Source organism: Gopherus flavomarginatus, chromosome 1 (assembly GCF_025201925.1).
Source record: "Gopherus flavomarginatus isolate rGopFla2 chromosome 1, rGopFla2.mat.asm, whole genome shotgun sequence".
Lineage (NCBI taxonomy): Eukaryota > Metazoa > Chordata > Testudines > Testudinidae > Gopherus > Gopherus flavomarginatus.
This window is the reverse complement of record NC_066617.1, coordinates 247,075,537-247,096,185: the sequence shown is the minus strand read 5'-3', so window position 1 is coordinate 247,096,185 and position 20,649 is coordinate 247,075,537.

The following is a 20,649-nucleotide window of genomic DNA, read 5'->3' as shown; positions in this document are numbered from 1 at the left end:
TGCAGGACATAGTCGATGGGTTTGCAGCAATGGCATCCCAAAGCAGCCCAGACCCATAGATGCTAACCTCTGGACTGCAATGGTGCCTGCTGAAGTTATCACTGAGTGGCATGGGAAAGTGTCCTACTGCAGAGGAACAAATAAAGCAGTCCTCCCCAGAAACCTTCAGCAGAGGATTGCAGAGAACCTCCAGGAAAATTTCCTTGAGATCTCTCAGGAGGATTCTAGGGGCATCCCTGTGTATAAAAACAAACTGCTCTGCATCTCCTCCTCCCTCCACCCAACTCTAGAGGGGAATGAAAAGCAGATACAGCTCTGCCTCTCTTGGTTGTACCACTACCTCTTCTAGCCCGAGTAAATTAATTAAAAGTCAAAAGATGAGTCCTGCTACTTGGTGTAGGGGAGGAGGGAAATCCCTGTAATTTAAAATTTATCAACACACTTGCCCAAGGCTCCTTCCCCCATATCAGGCCCCAGTCAACTGGCTGGACTGCTGTGGAGTCAAAAACAGATCTTGCTTCACTGTGCAGCTGGCTCCCCCGGTCTCCTGTCCCCCATACTTCTCCTTCTCCTCTTCCTCATCCACCACCTCCTCCTCCTCCCTCTTCATGGCTGGGGCCTGTGACTTGGGCTCATTGGACACATTAATGGTGCTGTGGGCAATGGGGGTGGGGTTTCTGCCGAGTATGTCATGCTGATCTTTGTAAAAGCAGCCAGAAAGCGTCTCAGCACTGGATCGATTGTTGGCGTTCCTGGGCTTCTGGTAAGCCTGCCACAGCTCCCTGGCCTTCACATGGAACTGCTGCTGGTCCCTCTCCCACACCTTCTCCTGCAGCCCCTGAGCAATCTGATAGATATTGACGTTTCTACTGCTGAGTCAGAGCTGTGTCTGCACAGCCTCTTCTCCCCACAGGTCCAGGAGATCCAATATCTCCTTTCTACTCCAGAAAGGAGTGTGTCTGCAGCGTGGACATCTGGGCAGTTGCACTCAACAACGGAGAGATGTTAGGTGTGCTCATCAAAGCAGGAAATCAAGAAAAAGAATTTAAAAAAATTTATAAGGCTTTAAAGCCAGATTTTTCCAGTCTCTGTAACCCTTGGGCAGTGGAGTTCACAATGGTGACCACAGCAGTCAGTGTGGGGTATCATGGAACAGCAGCTGGAGGACAGTTTGGGTCAACATAAAGTAACGTAGTGTCTACACATGCATTGCGTTGACCTAAGTGTATCAACTGTGACTCTACACCACTTGGGGAGATGGTCTTACTATGTCAGAGTAATGGGGCACTTCCAGTGGTGGGAGACCAATTTAAGTGTAGACATATGCACAACTAAGTTTACAGAAGCTACCTTGCATCAATCTAATTGTGTAGTGTAGACCAGGCCTTAGGTAGAGGAATGCCTATCTTCCCTCAGTTCATAGATTACTAGCAGATATAGTCACCTAAATCCATGCTGCAAGGAGGTGCCTCTCTTCTTGAGAGGAGCCAGGCTTAGGGGACACATCTCTTGTTGGCATCTCCCATTGGTTATCTTAGACGTCGCAATGAGTAGCATGCTGGCTTTGTGGATCTCATTCTAAGGCACCTCTCTCTTCTCATTCACTTTGTAGGAAGCCTAAGCACCCAACTCAGGATTTGTGGATTTCAGCGTTATTCCTGTGATTTTCTAGGGGCCTGAAAGTTAGATGTTGCGATGTTCAGCATTGTCCCCACTGTAACACTCTGTACCTCAAAATAGCACCTGGGCACCGCCGTATTCACAACTGTGATATTATTATGATGTGTTTTGTACACAGTATGCATTGTGAGGTATTATTTTGTAAGTCTTGATCTGCTGAACAATAACAACCTGTTGGATTGTATGTGCTATCCTTGTATGTGAAGTTATGAAGTATTACTGTATGTGTTACTGAAATAGGGAACACCCACAACCAGCCTTTCAGTTACAACAAAGGAGTAGCCATCAATAGCCAGATGGCATTCATGGCTCATCAACATGTAGTCCACTATGCTAGAGACTTCTCAGAGGAGGCACCTATGCCATGGGGGCGGACTAACCCATGTCACAGCAAAGATCTTTTCAGTAAGCTGAAAGTATAAAAGAGAGATAGTGACATCATCACTTGGCTTCTCTTCCCCCTGAGCACCCTACCTCTTCCCTCCTCCCAACATCTGAACACCTGGAAGAATTTCTGGAAGACAAACACTTTGGACTGGGAAAGGGTGGTCCTAGACAGGAAGGTAGTCCCAGCCTGTGTACTGAGGAATTATAACCTGCTTATAACATCTGTCAGGGTAAGAAAAGCTCTATGATTCAATTCTTGCTTAGACTAAAAGTTTAAGATTTAGAATACATCTTTACTTTTTATTTTCTTAAGGTAATTATCTCTGACCTTTATACTTACCACTTATAATCACTTAAACTCTAGCACTCTGCAGTTAATAAATCTGTTTTGTATTTTACCTAAAATTGTATTCTGTTCCTGAAGTGTTTGGGAAATTTCAACTCTTGTTAAGAAGGACTGTTGCATGGCCACAGCAAACTAGGTAAGGAACTTACACTGGTCAGGTTTCTGACCAATGGAAAACAATATAGCTGGGGGAAGACTAGGGGTGGAAGACTAGGGGGAACTGGCTGGAGTCTCTCTATTGCTGATTCATGAGTAACTTGGAAATCATTCATGTAACTCAGCTGGGTGTGTCCCTATTTGCGGATGTCTATGCAAGTGCAGTGCTGGTCAGAGGTTTGCAGCTTGAAATCAGCATCACAGTGTGAGAGATAACACAGGTTAGTGGGACAGAGGGCTCAGAAGTCTCACAATTCAAGTTGCACCCCAGGGACCCCGTCACTACCACCCAAGTTCCTAAGGGCTTAGGTCTGTATACATGAGAAAGGTGGAGCAAAAGAAGAAAGCAGAGATTTCTGCCACTCATGGTGTTGCTAACTGTCATGATTTTATCATGCATATGGTATGTGACAAAGTTCCTCCTCTACTTTGGTGGGTCCTGCACTTATTGGCAGATTTGCTCACCTCAGTGATCTTCCCCACAGTCTGGGTCAACTCCTCCTGTGTCTGATCAGGAGTTGGGAGGTTTGGGGGGAACCCGGGCCCGCCCTCTACTCTGGGTTCCAGTCCAGGGCCCTGTGGATTGCAGCTGTCTATAGTGCCTCCTGTAACAGGTGCATGACAGCTACAACTCCCTGAGCTACTTCCCCATGGCCTCCTCCAAACACCTTCTTTATCCTCACCACAGGATCTTCCTCCTGATGTCTGATAACGCTTGTACTTCTTAGTTCTCCAGCAGCACACCCTCTCACTCTCAGCTCCTTGTGCCTCTTGCTCCCAGCTCCTCACACTCACTTCCTCTCCTCTGGCTCCTCTCTGCCTGACTGGAGTGAACTCCTTTTTAAACCCAGGTGCCCTGATTAGCCTGCCTTGATTGGCTGCAGGTGTTCTAATTAGCCTGTCTGCCTTAATTGGTTCTAGCAGCTTCCTGATTACTCTAGTGCAGCCCCTGCTCTAGTCACTCAGAGAACAGAAAACTACTCATCCAGTGACCAGTATATTTGCCCTCTGCCAGACTCCCGTACCCCACTGGCCTGGGTCTGTCACAGGCAGTATTTGGTGTTTTTCTTGAAACCTCTCAATTGTCATTTATTGTAAAAGTTCATCTGTCACTAACCCTCATGGTTGCAGGGAAAAGGTTGCTAACATTATACAAGTGCCTCCTAAACAGTTAAAACCAGAAGGCAAATAAAATGCACCCAATATTTATCACCTAACACTGTGATTTTTAAATCAATCTCATGATTTTGTTTCGGGTGGGGGAGAGGCTGGTTTATGATTTTGAAATGCTCAAGATTAGCATTATTGCACATTCAATTGAAGATCCATAGATGCATGGCTCCCACCACTTAGAAATTCATCCAGTTCAGAGGGCCAGCACAAAGTCCAGGAATAATTTACATGCCACTTAAGCCCTATTTTAAAGGGTTAAGTGGGACTTAAGTAGTACAAAGACCTTGGGTGAATTAGGGAAGAATTTCACTCAGCACACATAGATGCACAAAATTTTTCGCAGAATTCTGTATATCTAAAAAAATTGGACCTATGCCTGCAGCCAAAATCAGATAGATCTATCACGAGTATTTGCCATTGTATTTTCAGGATAATAATAATACAAATATATTGCTACTTGGCAAATACTGATTACGGCTGAAGTTTTGCTAAGAGTGGCTCATATCTACTTCATGGGAACAAAGTATTGCAAGTGATGCCTACAGTGGTAATTGAGACTTATTTATCTTCATTTAGTTAACCCTCAGCAGATAGAGAATATAATGAAGCAGAAACATAGAGGCTAGAGATAAGAGAAGTCGTGCTGTTCATTTTATTTAGGAGCTGATTAGAGGTTAAAAGATTCATTCTCAGCAGCACTGAAGAAAAGAAAATGAATTAGGGTTCTTTTAGGACTGTTTAAAAATCGAGTAATAGAAACAGATAAGGAGACCAGACAAAATCCTGGTCTTTTTGTCCTGTGTTTGTACAGTACCTAGCACAATGGGGTCCTGGTCCATGACTAGGGATCCTAGCTCCTATGGTAATAGCTACAGCTAATTAAGAACAGCAGCAATGGCTCTATTTTGATCTCTGTGAGATAAATGACAATAATAGGGGGAAAACTGGTCTCTTTTTTCATGCACTTAGGGCAACAACGTTACACTTTGGGACACACTTTTTTTGGCAGGTCTCTGGAGGGAAGGAGGGGCAGCTTTCCATTAGAGCTGAGTAAACTATTCATGCTGGGGGAAAAATTGAAACCTGGTTCTTTGGCTTGAAAATTTTGTTCATGACGTTGGAGCAATCCTACAAAATTAAATCAGAAAACCTTTCCTTTGCAGAGTTGGTTTGTTAAAAAGGATAACTTGTAAATTTCAAAATGGAGAAAACAGCAGTATCTTTGAAAACTCCCACGGCCTGAAGTGAATTAATCACAGGGCTGGAAACCAGAAATTCTTGGGATCTATTGTCACCTCTGATAGGCCTTCATAACACTCTGAACTTTACATGCATCACTTAGTTAAGCCCCGTGATGTGGACAAATTTCATTATTTTATCTTTTTTCAGATGGGTAAACTGGGGCTCTGATAACTGAAGTGATATACCCATTTTAAATTCATTACCATTGTGAACCATGATTTTAAACCAGATCCTTGTTTTCTAGACCTGGTCCCAATCCATTAGATCTGAAGTGTCTCCTAGGCAAGGGGCTTCCCCTTTCTTAGCCTCTGTCTTTTAGGATGAAATCCTGGCCCATTGAAGTCAATGGCAAAACTCCCATTGACTTTCTTGGGACCAGCATTTCACTCTTAATCTGCAAAATGGGGATAATAGTATCTAATGATCTATATATTTATATGGCTCTCTGTACCATAGTATCTGACAGCCTCCCCAGCATTAGCTTTATCCTTACAATATCCAAGTGAGGTAGTGAACTGTTACCCCCATTTTAGAGGAAAGGAACTGAGGAACAGTGAAAATTAAATGACTTTCCCAAGGTAACACAAGTTTGTCACTAAGAATTAAACCCAAGTCATTGGAGTCCTAGTCCAGAGCCCTCTCCACTAGACCAGTCTTTCACACACACTTCAGAATATCTTAAATGCTGCATAGTTTTCTTACTGCTGGGCATTTTCTATTGATTAGGTATAACAGTAATTTGACAATCTGGCATGGCTTTGATGTCCTCTATAGCAGCCCTATTAACTGGGTTCGTTTATATTTATCCTTTTGCTTTCTTTTTTGAGTGAAGAAGTGGTGCTGGACTCACTTGGGCAGTAATGTATTTTTTTTCCCTTTTTGAAAAAGTTATAAAAAAGAAGGTTGTGCTATGAAATTCAGGATTTCCCTATAGCTAGATCCAAGCCAACCTCCTAGTTTTGAATCAGAAAAAGCAGTGATCCAAAGCCTCAAATGAACTCCATTGAAGTCAATGAAACTGGGCTGATTTACAACAGCTGAGGATCTGATTCTATAACTGCAGTAGGAACTTGCTCCTGAGTTTGTACATTTGGGGGTTTGATATAAACAAATGCATTCTTCCATGACAGAGGCATGATTAGGTGGTTTGCACAATCATTCGGCATGGTCTAGTGACTGAGAATGATGCTAGAATCAAAGACACAGCTTTCATCTCAGTACTCACATTGAATGATTCTATGGACTTTGGCAATTTATATGACCACTCTATATCTGTTTCTTCTACTGCAAAACTGGCATAATAATTCTTACTTACCTACGTCACAGGGGTGTTGGAAAATCTAATTAGTGAGTAAAGCAGTAAAGTGCTAAGAATAGTTATTAGTCTCTGGTGTAGAGTTTACAAATTGCCTCCCAATTGTGTATGAAATGGTTAAAGCCTAAATTCATCTGTAGCAGAAATGCTTTTCTATTTGCCTATTTGTTCATAAAGATAGCTTTAATTGGTACTTCCATAGAAACAAAGTTCTTGTATATGAACTAAAAATTGTAATCAGTGTGAAGTGAAGCTGATGAATAATTCCAAAAATAGAGCTCAAACATCAAAGTCCCTTTCACAGGGGAAAAAATCATTCTTAATCTTTCTGTGAGGATAAAGGCACAGAGCTCAGCAGCCAGTTGTGCTGTGGCATCATCAGACAACTCTCCAACACCAAATTCTACAGGCCACTTCCCTCAGATCCCACTGAGGAATACACTAAGAAATTGCAACATCTACTCTGGACACTCCCTACACTAACACCGGAACAAATCAACATACCCTTAGAGCCCCTAACAGGGTTATTCTATCTACTACCCAAGATCCACAAACCCGGAAATCCTGGACGCCCCATCATCTCGGGCATTGGCACTCTCACTGAAGGACTGTCTGGATATGTGGACTCTCTACTCAGACCCTATGCCATCAGCACTCCCAGCTATCTCCGTGACACCACTGATTTCCTGAGGAAACTACAATGCATTGGTGACCTTCCAGAAAACACTATCCTAGCCACCATGGACACAGAGGCTCTCTACACGAACATCCCACACACAGATGGAATACAAGCTGTCAGGAACACTATACCTGATGATGCCACAGCACAACTGGCTGCTGAGCTCTGTGCCTTTATCCTCACACACAACTATTTCAAATTTGATGACAATATAAATCTCCAGATCAGTGGCACCGCTATGGGCACCAGCATGGCTCCACAATATGCCAATATTTTTATGGCCTACCTGGAACAACGTTTCCTCGGCTCTCGTCCACTCACACCCCTTCTCTACCTATGCTACATTGATGACATCTTCATCATCTGGACCCATGGGAAGGAGACTCTGGAAAAATTCCACCACGATTTCAACTGCTTCCACCTCACCATCAACCTCAGCCTGAACCAATCTACACGGGAGGTCCACTTCCTAGACACCACAGTGCAAATAAGTGATGGTCACTTGAACACCACCCTATACCAAAAACCTACCGACCTCTATGCCTACCTTCATGCCTCCAGCTTCCATCCTGGGCACATTACACGATCCATTGTCTACAGCCAAGCACTGAGGTACAATCGCATCTGCTCTAACCCCTCAGACAGAGACCAACACCTACAAAATCTCCACCAAGCATTCTCAAAACTACAATACCCACAAGAGGAAATAAGGAAACAGATCAACAGAGCCAGACATGTACCCAGAAGCCTCCTACTGCAAGACAAACCCAAGAAAGAAACCAACAGGACTCCACTGGCCATCACATACAGTCCCCAGCTAAAACCTCTCCAACGCATCATCAGGGATCTACAAGCCATCCTGGACAACGATCCCACATGTTCACAGGCCTTGGGTGGCAGGCCAGTCCTTGCCCACAGGCAACCTGCCAACCTGAAACATATTCTCACCAGTAACTGCACACTGCACCATAGTAACTCTAGCCCAGGAACCAATCCATGCAACAAACCTCGATGCCAACTCTGCCCACATATCTACACCTGCGACACCACCACAGGACCTAACCAGATCAGGCATACCATCACCGGTTCATTCACCTGCATGTCCACCAATGTAATATATGCCATCATATGCCAGCAATGCCCCTCTGCTATGTACATCGGCCAAACTGGACAGTCGCTACAGAAAAGGATAAACGGACACAAATCAGATATTAGGAATGGTAATATACAAAAACCTGTAGGAGAACATTTCAACCTCCCTGGCCATACTATAGCAGACCTTAAGGTGGCCATCCTGCAGCAAAAAAACTTCAGGACCAGACTTCAAAGAGAAACTGCTGAGCTTCAGTTCATCTGCAAATTTGACACCATCAGCTCAGGATTAAACAAAGACTGTGAATGCCTTGCCAACTACAAAACCAGTTTCTCCTCTCTTGGTTTTCACAACTCAACTGCTAGAACAGGGCCTCATCCTCCCTGATTGAACTCACCTCATTATCTCTAGCTTGCCTGCATATATATACCTGCCCCTGGAAATTTCCACTACATGCATCTGACGAAGTGGGTATTCGCCCACGAAAGCTCATGCTCCTAAACATTTGTTAGTCTATAAGGTGCCACAGGATTCTTTCCTGCTTTTACAGATCCAGAATAACACGGCTATTCCTCTGATACTAGTACTGTCAAGTGATTAAAAAATTATTCACAATGAATCATCTGATTAAAAAAATTAATAGTGATTAATCATGCAATTAATCACACTGTTAAACAATAATAGAAGACCATGTATTTAAATATTTTGGGATGTTTTATACATTTTCAAATATATTGATTACAGTTAAAACATGGAGTACAAAGTGTACAGTACTCACTTTATATTTATTTTTATTTCAAATATTTGCACTGTAAAAAACAAAAGAAAGAGTATTTTTAATTCACTTAATATAAGTACTGTAGTGTAATCTCTTTATCATGAAAGTTGAAAGTACAAATATAGAATTATGTACAAAAAAACCCCTGCATTCAAAAATAAAATAATGTAAAACCTTAGACCCTACAATTCCACTAAGTCCTACTTCTTGTTCAGACAATAGCTCAGACAAATTTGTTTACATTTTCAGGAGACAATGTTACCTGCTTCTTGTTTACAATGTCACCTGAAAGCGAGAATAGGCATTTGCATGGCATTGTTGTAGCCAGCCTCGCAAGATATTTATGTGACAGATGCAATAAAGATTTACATGTCCCTTCATGCTTCAACCACCATTCCAGGGGACATGCATCCATGCTGATGACGAGGTCTGCTAGATAACTATCCAAAGCAGTTCAGACTGATGCATGTTAATTTTCATCATCTGCGTCAGATGCCACTAGCAGAAGGTTAATTTTCTTTTTTTGTGGTTTGGGTTCTGTAGTTTCCACATCAGAGTGTTGCTCTTTTAAGACTTCTGGAAGCATATGCCACACCTCATCCCTCTCATATTTTGGAAGGCACTTCAGATTCTTACATCTTGGATCGAGTGCAGTAACTGTCTTTAGAAATTTCACATTGGTGTCTTCTTTGCATTTTGTCTCATTTGCAGTGAAAGCGTTCTTAAAACAAACAACATGTGCTGGGTCATCATCTCAGACTGCTATAACATGAAATATATGGCAGAGTGAGGCTAAAACAGAGCAGGAGACATACAAGTCTCCTCCAAGGAATTCAGTCACAAATGTAATTAATGCATTATTTTTAATGAGCATTTTTTTAGTGCATCTGGCACGTAAATATCTTGTGACACCAGCTACCACAGTGCCATGTGAACACCTGTTCTCACTTTCAGGTGACATTGTAAATAAGCAGTGGGCAGCATTATCTCCTGTAAATGTAAATACACTTGTTTGTCTGGGCAATTCGCTGAACAAGAAGTAGGACTAAGTGGACTTGTAGGATCTAAAGTTTTACATTGTTTTGTTTTTGCATGCAGTTATGTAACAAAAAAAAATCTACATTTGTAAGTAGCACTTTCATGAAAAGAGATTGCACTACAGCACTTGTGTGAGGTGAATTAAAAATACTATTTCTTTTGTTTATCAATTTTACAGTGCAAATATTTGTAATAAAAATAATATAAAGTGAGCATTGTACACTTTGTATTCTGTGTTGTAATTGAAATTGATATATTTGAAAATGTAGAAAAACATCCAAAAATATTTAATAAATTTCAATTGGTATTCTATTGTTTAACCATAAGATTAACTGCAATAAATTTTTTGGAGTTAATGACGTGAGTTAACCACAATTAATTGGCAGCCCTAAAAAAAATCTCTGCAGTAAGGCAAAATTACAATAAATGTTAATATACAACATTGTACATTGAATATTATCTTTGTCCTAAATAAGTAAAGAACCTAGATAAATATTCTGGGTTGGGGTCTGACTCATGATTTTTCAATGGCTGCAGTTTGCAATACAACTTAGACTTCCAACACAAAGCTAGAAATATCAGAAGATCACTATTTAAGGCCTCACCTAAGCCTGATAGCCTAAAATCATGATTTATTGTATATCATTTAAATTTAAACCATTTATATCATAAATTTAAATCATGTATTTATTTTATAACCTAAAATCATTATATCATTCACCTCCAGCAGTGGAGGGACTGAGACGAGAGAATGAATGGGAAGATGGGAGTGACTTGAGATGTAGGGGAGCAGATGGATTGAGCAAGAATAGGAACGCAGGAAGACTGAGCACTTCTATGGAGAAGTGGAGGGAGGGGTGAACAGGTATGTGATGAGAGCCCAGAGAAAGCTAAAAAATACTGGGTTGGCTATGGGTCATTCTCTCAGGAGATGGGGGAAGAGCATTTTCAACAGAAGGCCCTCTGGTGTTCCTACCATGAGAGGGAAGTTTGTTGCGTCCACATCTCTCAAACTATGTGAACTTATTAGAGTCCCCTGTATGGTGTTATTAATGCATATTCCAAACCCCACAGTCCTGTCAAACAGATCTGTCCTAAAGAAAAGAATGTGGCTCTGCTTAATTTTCATTTAAGCAATAGAGTCATCAAGCAGAAAGGGAAGACAAAGGATGTTCAAACATGAAAAAAAAACAGCAGGGACTATCCTTCCACATAGACGACTTGGTCCTCGTTCTCATCTGGAAATGTTTTTTCAAGTAGTCGACTGAAATTATAAAAAGGAGGGCCAAGCTCTGCAATGACCCCCTTCCCATCACATTCACTGCACCTGACAAGACAAAGGAAGTAGTGGTTGGACTCTGGAGGAGAGGTCCTGACCTGAAAGTTTGGTCAGTAATCTGCTGGAACAAGTGATAAGAGAGTTTGCTTTGCAACAAAGATAGTTTCTTAAGGAGATACTGATAAGCATTTTATCTTTATTTTTCTTGTAACCCTTTCTGACTTGTGTGCCTCATAACTTGTACCCACTTAAAATCTACCTCTCTGTAGCGAATAAACTTGTTTTATTGTTTTATCTAATCCAATGTGTTCAAGTTGAAATGTCTGGGTAACGAGTTCTGTGGATATTATTCCCTTAAAGGAATAACGGACTTAATATATTTGTGCTGTCCAGGAGAGAGTTGGGCAGTACAGGACATCCATTTCTGGGGGGAAATAAGAGGACTGGGAGTGTGTTGGATTTCTCTCTGTGATAATTTTTAAGGCTGGTAAGAGTCAAGGTGTGGCTGGCTAACTGAAGCTCACACACAGACAGATCTGGGAGTGACTTACATGCTGGAGGTTTTGTGAGAAGCAAGGCAGCGTAAAGGGCACCCCAGATTAGAGGCCAGGGTGACATAGCTACTCATTTGTCTGGATGGCCTCCTGAGCATCTCATCCTATTAAGACCGAGCTGGTATGAAATGCCTGTGGTAGTGGGACTTTGGATAGGAGTTGGGCACCTAATTTCCATTAGCATTTTGAAAATTTTACACCTACATTCTTACTTCTCTTGATCTAAATTGTCCTATTTTACAAACATTTGAAGTAGATCAGATACTAAACTTTGAATCGTATAGTGCAGGGGTTCTCAGTCTTTTAGAATTGTGACCCATATTAATATTTACTTGGGCAGGCCCTCCCCCCACAAAAAAACACACACAATAGCCAGAAGATAACAACTACTACTATAAAGACACCACTTACCTGTTTAGATGGTCCAACCAGGACTAGTCCCAGAAGGACTGAAGAAGTTGGAGGGGTCCAAGCACCAAGTTGAAATGCAACTCACTCGAATTGGGCCCAGCCACCTCTGTGTCATGACCCTGTGCACCAGGTATGGCATATACTCCTAGAAAGTTTGAACCACACCCCGCCCAGGGGAATGTATGGCCCTGCCCCAGTTGAAAGCCTCTGGGATAGTGTAAACTGAACTGACTCTACTTTTTCACTCTATGCCATTAGAGAAGATCAAGGTGTCACTTGAGATTAATGACTGCTAACTCTAGAACACAAAGATATGCTACTTCACTCAATGCATTGCTAACCTGTGGAACTCACTGCAAGAGGAGATGCTTGAGTTAACCAGTGGCTGTATTTTTAAAAAAGAGGTTGACAATCTGACAATTAATATCTAAAAATATTCAAGCTATATTTCATACCACATCATGCATCAGGATTGAAAGTGATCAGGAGCCCAGTTCAAAAAAAGTGTTCCACCAGCTACAGCGTTAAACAATTGGAATTTAGGGGAAGATTCATGTTCCTTTGAAGGGTCAGGTAGTGGGCATTCCCACACACTGCACACTGATGGGCCAGTTGTCTGATCTGATATTGTAAAATTTTATGGGCCAAAGTCTTTGCTGGCACAACTGCAATTACACCTCTAGTCCAATATAACACTGTCCTCGGGAGCCAAAAAAATCTTACAGCGTTATAGGTGAAACCACGTTATATTGAACTTGCTTTGATCCACCAGAGTGCGCAGCCCCATCCCCCGAGCACTGCTTTACTGAGTTATAGCCGAATTCGTGTTATATTGGATCGTGTTATATCAGGGAAGAAGTGTACTTCAATGGAGTTGCTCCAGCAGAAAATATGACTACATGTCTTTCTAGAAGTAGCCACTGGGAGCCATTATGAAGTAGCAGAAAGTTATGGGAAATTGTGTGAATTTCATGGTTCCCACAAGTGTCCCACTGGTAAAGTCACAAGTCCCTTTAAACTATTGCATAAGTTCTCTCTAATTGCAATTGGAACTCACCTTGCAGCTGATTTTCATTGGTGGTCCATAACAATTTTAAAACGGAGTTCACATTTCAAGGAAATGATTTAACATTCAACTCTGGAAATGAGCTGGAACCCAACCTTCAAATCCAAACAGATCCAATTTGGGGAAAGTTTGGACCCAGAATCCAAGCTTGGGCTCATCTCCATTTAGCACAGTGCTTTTTTCCAGCAGGTGACCATAAAATCTGTAGTTGTACATAAACATAACATTTTCAATTCTTTGTGAATTAATGAAGCATGAACAATGATCAGTAAAAAACCACTGCATAATTACAGTTCATTTCGTGAAAAAAAAAATCAATGTGTAGCACAGACTGTAATTTGCTAGGCCCAGAGAATACTAAGTAAGCTTCAATCAAAACCAAAGTAAGTCCTATATCCTCCACTGTCAATATACTCAGTACTGCAAGGTTTCTAGGAATTCTGGTTGAGATTTTTTTCCCACCAGCTCTCTGTACCCATTTGATATTAATCATTCACAATACATTCGTGCTACCATGTTCCAAGTGAGTGGTATGCTATTAAAAAAAAATAGTGACTGACAGACACTCAGGTACCTGAAGATATAGAGCCAAATTCAGCTCTTGCATAAGCAACTGCAACTCCTTTGAGGTCAATGGTGTGCAACCTCTTATGCTATCTGGCCCATACACAGGTGAGCCTGAGGCTATTTGTCATTGTTCTGCATACACAAAGCAGAACACGATGCACAAAGCCCTCAAAGCAATATCTGCATCCTCCTCTTGGTTGGCTTCTCTTCCTGCTTCATCTTATCCTTGGCATACCCTTCAGCAGGCACCCAGTTTAAATTAAATTCAATTGCATATAACAACTTCATTGAAAGAACATTTACATTGCAAAGTCAGGCACACAAAAGTTAGGAACCATCACCATTAAGATTGTCTTAAGAGCTGGAATTTCAGGGAGTGTCCTGCTCAACAAAGCGCTGGAGCATGCTTAGTGTGGATGGAATTTTCATCGAACATAGCAGCTAAAAATCAAAGTCTCTACTGAGCATGTGTGAATTGTGACTTTTTATAAAAGGTTATAACTTGGCCAAATTTGGGCGGATTTTCCGGGGGATGACAAAAAGTGCATCTCAGACAAAAATACCACCCCTCTCATTGCCAATTTTCGAATCATTGCTCCAACACATTTCAAAAAAGAAAAAAAAAAGGTCACCAGAACTTTTTAACATGGACCCCCAAAAAATGCATTTTTCGCTAGCCTATTTCTCAGGAGGAACACCTTCGGCTGAAATTTTTCCAAAAACAGTCAGACTAAGTCAAACACTCAGCACAGAAAATTTCAGCCCCAACAGTTAGTTTGCAAAGTTATAAACAACTGAAAATAGGGTTTTATAATGGGACATGTCAGGCAACCTTAATAACAGGTATGCTACCATCTCTGCCTATAGCAAACTTAGATAACTGTTACCAGTAAAAGGGCAGAATTTGATTCTTTTATGCATGATAATAGTACAGTAGAATCTCAGAGTTATGGACACCCTGGGAATAGAGGTTGTCTCTAACTCTGAAATGTCCGTAATGCTGAAGAAAATACAGTTTGGGCTCCACCTCCAGCAGCTGACACTCAAGGGCAGGCTCCAGCAGTAGTTCCTCTCCTCAGTGCCAGCAGCTTACTTGGAGGCAGCTTCTTTCCCAGGGCTGGACTGAGTATTTGTAAGCTTGTTCCCCTCACAGCAGAGTGTGTTTGTAAACAGTGTGCCCCGCCCCCACCCTCAGTTGGGAGAAGATGAAAACAGCACACCCTTTTCCAGCCAGGGGTGTGTGTGCATGAAAAAAGCATGTTCCCCTTCTTGCCAGGAGGGAGGGATGAAAACAGCACCTGCAGCTTACTGGAAAGCGGCTGCACTGCTCCTGCTCTGCCAGCTCAGACTGCCGTGGGCTGGCAGTGCCAGTGTCTTCATCTCCTAGCTGTAGGTGGTTGCCCCACGACCGGGGGTGGGGTGGGGACAGGCAGCCCAGATGTGCCTATCTTTCAGATGCAATGCAGGCATAGTATAGTATTTGCTTTCTGGGGGCCAGGGGTCTCTGCTGCTACCTGATTGCTTGCTTCTGATTCCACATGGTGTCCAGTTGACCGGTCAGTCTGTAACTCTGGTGTTTGTATTTTTAAGGTTCTACTGTACCTTACTTCACAAATAGTCAATGGAATGGTTCCTGGAATATCGTGCCAACCATCATGAGTAATGGAATCAGAATCAGCTCCCCCAAACACTTTCTTTCACTATTCAGAGTTTACTTAATCTGAGCGTATAAAATTATTTCCAGTATCATTCAGTGACTAGGTTTCAAGTGAAAGTGTCTGACAGAGGATATGACAAATCCTTTGGTCAAGGGATTTTTGCAATAAGCTCTAAAATTGTATACTGACTCAAAATGTTATTTAATCCTGTTTCAAATGTTCTGCTTCTCAGTTCTTGAAGCTTATGAAAGAAGGTCCTCAAGGGCAGAGCTTCTGTAACCAGACATGTCAGGGACAGAGCTTTTGCAAACACCTCAGAATAGAACAACTATCAGTCACTCATAAGCTCCTATTAACAGACTCTAGTGTTCAGGAGTTATTTCAGCCTTCTCCATGTTCATAGACTCATAGACTCATAAACTTTAGGGTCAGAAGGGACCAATGTGATAATCTAGTCTGACCTCCTGCACAAAGCAGGCCACAGAACCCTACACATCCACTTCTATAACAAACTCCTAACCTACGTCCGAGTTATTGAAGTCTTCAGATTGTGGTTTGAAGACCTCAAGCTGCAGAGAATCCACCAGCAAGGGACCCATGCCCCACACTGCAGAGGAAGGCGAAAAACCTCCAGGGCCTCTGCCAATCTGCCCTGGAGGAAAATTCCTTCCCAACCCCAAATATGGCGATCAGCTAAACCCTGAGCACTTGGGCAAGACTCACCAGCCAGCACTCAGGAAAGAATTCTCTGCAGTAACTCAGATCCCATCCCACATCCCATCACCGACCACTGGGCATATTTACCTGCTAATAATCAAAGATGAATTAATTGCCAAAATTTGGCTATCCCATCATACCATTCCCTCCATAAATTTATCAAGCTTAGTCTTAAAGCCAGCTATGTCTTTTGCCCCCATCCCACCCTTGGAAGGTTGTTCCAGAACTTCACTCCTCTAATGGTTAGAAACCTTCGTCTAATTTCCAGTCTAAACTTCCTAGTGTCCAGTCTATACCCATTCGTTCTTGTGTTTACATTGGTACTAAGCTTAAATAATTCCTCTCCCTCCCTAATATTAATCCCTCTGATATATTTATAAAGAACAAGCATATCCTCCCTCAGCCTTCTTTTCGCTAGACTAAACAAGCCAAGCTCTTTGAGTCTTCTTTCATAAGACAGGTTTTCCATTCCTCGGATCATTCTAGTAGCCCTTCTCTGTACCTGTTCCAGTTTGAATTCATCCTTCTTAAACACGGGAGACCAGAACTGCACGCAATATTCCAGATGAGGTCTCACCAGTGCCTTGTATAATAGTAATAACACCTCCTTATCTTTACTGGAAATACCTTGCCTGATGCATTCCAAGACCGCATTAGCTTTTTTAAATGGCCATATCACATTGGCAGCTCATACTCATCCTGTGATCAACCAATACTCCGAGGTCCTTCTCCTCCTCTGTTACTTCCAACTGTTGCGTCCCCAGCTTATAACCAAAATTCTTGTTATTAATCCCTAAATGCATGACCTTGCACTTTTCACTATTAAATTTCATCTTATTACTATTACTCCAGTTTACAAAGTCATCCAGATCTTCCTGTATGATAACCCGGTCCTTCTCTGTGTTGGCAATACCCCCCAGCTTTGTGTCATCCGCAAACTTTATTAGCACATTCCCACTTTTTGTGCCAAGGTCAGTAATAAAAAGATTAAATAAGATTGGTCCCAAAACCGATCCCTGAGGAACTCCACTAGTAACCTCCTTCCAGCCTGACAGTTCACCTTTCAGTATTACCGGTTGTAGTCTCCCCTTTAATCAGTTCCTTATCCACCTTTCAATTTTCATATTGATCCCCATCTTTTCCAATTTAGCTAATAATTCCCCATGTGGAACCATATCAAATGCCTTACTGAAATTGAGGTAAATTAGATCCACTGCCTTTCCTTTATCTAAAAAATCTGTTACCTTCTCAAAGGAGGAGATCAGGTTGCTTTGGCACGATCCACCTTTTGCAAAACCATGTTGCATTTTGTTCCAATTACCATTGACCTCAATGTCCTTAACTACTTTCTCCTTCAAAATTTTTTCCAAGACCTTGCATACTACAGATGTCAAACTAACAGGCCTATAGTTACTCGGATCACATTTTTCCCTTTTTTAAAAATAGGAACTATGTTAGCAATTCTCCAGGCATATGGTACAACCCCTGAGTTTACTGATTCATTAAAAATTCTTGCTAATGGGCTTTCAATTTCATGTGCCAGGTCCTTTAATATTCTTGGATGAAGATTATCTGGACCCCCCGATTTAGTCCCATTAAGCTGTTTGAGTTTGGCTTCTACCTCGGATGTGGTAATATCTACCTCAATATCCTCATTCCCATTTGTCGTCCTACCATTATCCCTAAGCTCCTCATTAGCCTCATTAAAGACTGAGGCAAAGTATTTGTTTAGATGTTGGGCCATGCCTAGATTATCCTTAACCTCCACTCCATCCTCAGTGTTTAGCGGTCCCACTTCTTCTTTCTTTGTTTTCTTCTTATTTATATGGCTGTAGAACCTTTTACTGTTGGTTTTAATTCCCTTTGCAAGGTCCAACTCTACATGGCTTTTGGCTTTTCTCATTTTATCCCTACATGATCTGACCTCAATAAGGTAGCTTTCCTTGCTAATTCCTCCCATCTTCCACTCCTTGTAGGCTTTCTGCTTTTTCCTAATCACTTCTCTGAGATGCTTGCTCATCGAGCTTGGTCTACAACTCCTGCCTATGGTTTTTTTCCCCTTTCTTGGGATGCAGGCTTCTGATAGTTTCTGCAGCTGCGACAAAGTAATTCCAGGCATTCTCCGCATTTAGATCCACAAGTTCTTCAGTCCAATCCACTTCCCTAACTAATTTCCTTAATTCTTTAAAGTTAGCCCTTGAGAAGTCAAAAACCCTAGTCCCAGATCTATTTTTGTTTATCCTTCCATCTAGTTTGAACTGAATTAGCTCATGATCACTCGAACCAAGGTTGTCCCCTACAACCATTTCTTCTATGAGGTCCTCAATACTCACCAAAACCAAACCTAAAATGGCATCCCCTCTTGTTGGTTCTTCAACTACTTGGTGAAGAAATCCATCAGCTATCACATCCAGAAAAATCTGAGCCCTATTATTGTTACTAGCACTTGTCCTCCAGTCTATATCTAGAAAGTTAAAGTCTCACATGATCACACAATTCCAATTAGTGTTTACTTCATTGAAAATATTAAAGAGGTCTCTATCCATATCCAAATTGGATCCCTGCGGTCTGTAGCACACCCCAAGCACTATCTCAGGGGAGGTTCTAGTAGCTTTCTTTCCCAATGTGATTTTTGCCCAGACATACTCTGTCTTATCCTAGGGACCGCAAGGACATGGTGGCTGCTTCCGGGAGCCTGTGGAGCTAGAGCAGGCAGGAAGCCTGCCTTTGCCTCGGGTCCTCACTGAGTCACCAACCAGAGCACCCAGGATCTCTTTTTGACGCCTGGCAATCCAATGTACTTCAGAGGGGGTGTATGGGGCTTAATTAGATGTTTTTAAATAGCATGAACTTCAATAATAGTAGGCATTATCATCATTTGAGTTTTGGTTATGCTTTCGTCTTCCCTTAATTTCTTTTCTCTATTTCCTACATTTCTTGTCTCATCTTTTTTCTTTTCTTTCATCTTCCATATTTACAAATGCCAGGTTCCTACATTTTCCATCATCGCTTGAGCTCTACACCTCTTTCACTCACATTGACTCTTGCATCTCTAGTAGCTGGTAACATCCTCAACACAAGCTCCTCCTTCCCTCCCAATCTTATTCCAGCCTACTTTTGCTACAGGGTTACACATATAACACCAAACGAGAAGAAAAAGTGTTTAAAAAGGCTGCAAGGTTTTTTCTAAGGCTAATGTCTACGCTACACCAGCTACAGTGGCACAGCTTCACCGCTATAGCACGTCTGGTGAAAACGCACTAGCTGACAGGAGAGAGCTCCCCTGTCAGCTTAACAGCTCCTGCCTCTCTGACGGCTTCTCCCCCCAACATAGCACTGCCCACACCGACACTTATGTCAGTGTGATTTACAGTGCTCCACACCCCTAAGCTACATAGTTTATATCAAAGTAATTTGTAACATAGCCATAGCCTAAATAAAAACAATTGCAAACCAGAAAATATCCCTGAGTGTAAGATGAAGAGTCAGGACAGACAGAATAGCCTAGAGAACTTGGAAGCAGCAATAGAAGACAAATGAACTTTATTGTGTGTTCTTCTGTAAGATTAATCACCACGAATTATGGAGAATATCTAGGTACTCACTGTGAAGACGATGTGTTTGCTGACAATCAATAATGTACTGTACCTGTTTTCATAAGTTACAACTTCATTCACTAGAAAGAGCCTGTTGTTTTTCATTCTTCAAATGCTTCATCATGCAGATGACAATACAAAGGGTCTCCAGAATTTGTTATTAAACTGATATTTGCAAATGTCAGTATTTGTAATGGATATGAGCACCTGAGTGCTGAGTTCAGCCATGAAAACAAGTCCAGAGAGAGACTGCAGATAAATAAAACACCATGGGGGTCTATCCTCTCCAGGATGTTTGAAAGAAAAGCATGAATTAAGACTGAGAGTCCTATTATGGTCCACAGCACTTACACTAATGTACTGAAGTTATGCATCCCAAGACCTGATTCAGCAGTGAGTTTAAAGAAGTCTTAAGGGAGTCTATATGGGTATGACTTATTCTTTCTTCTATCCCCCTTTCCTGTAATGTGTATGTTATACCAATTTAGACTTTGGACTCTTAAATTTACTAAGGGCTTGTCTACACAGTGAATTACTGCAAAGCAAGGCAGAATGTGAATCTACAGTGCACCACTGTGCACCAGCTTGCAGCGCAGTAATTCGCTATGGGGATACTGCCGCAGGACAGTGGACCACTGTATTTTCTGAGATCAGGTCAGAGGCCATAGTTTTGGGTAAAATATAATCAGTTTACTAAGTATGCCTTTAGAAATAATAATGGATGTTATTGAAGCTGTAACAGCAAGTAAAAGGGCTGGAGCATCCATGGAAAAAATTTGCAGGTGTTTAGCAGCCAAGCTTCCCTCCCTTCCTCCTCCCCACAGTGCCTCTTGCCTGCCTGTCGTCCCGCTGATCAACTCCTTTTCCCTTCCAGGGGCTCCAGCCCTCCGCAGTCAGCTGTTCTGCGGCACGCA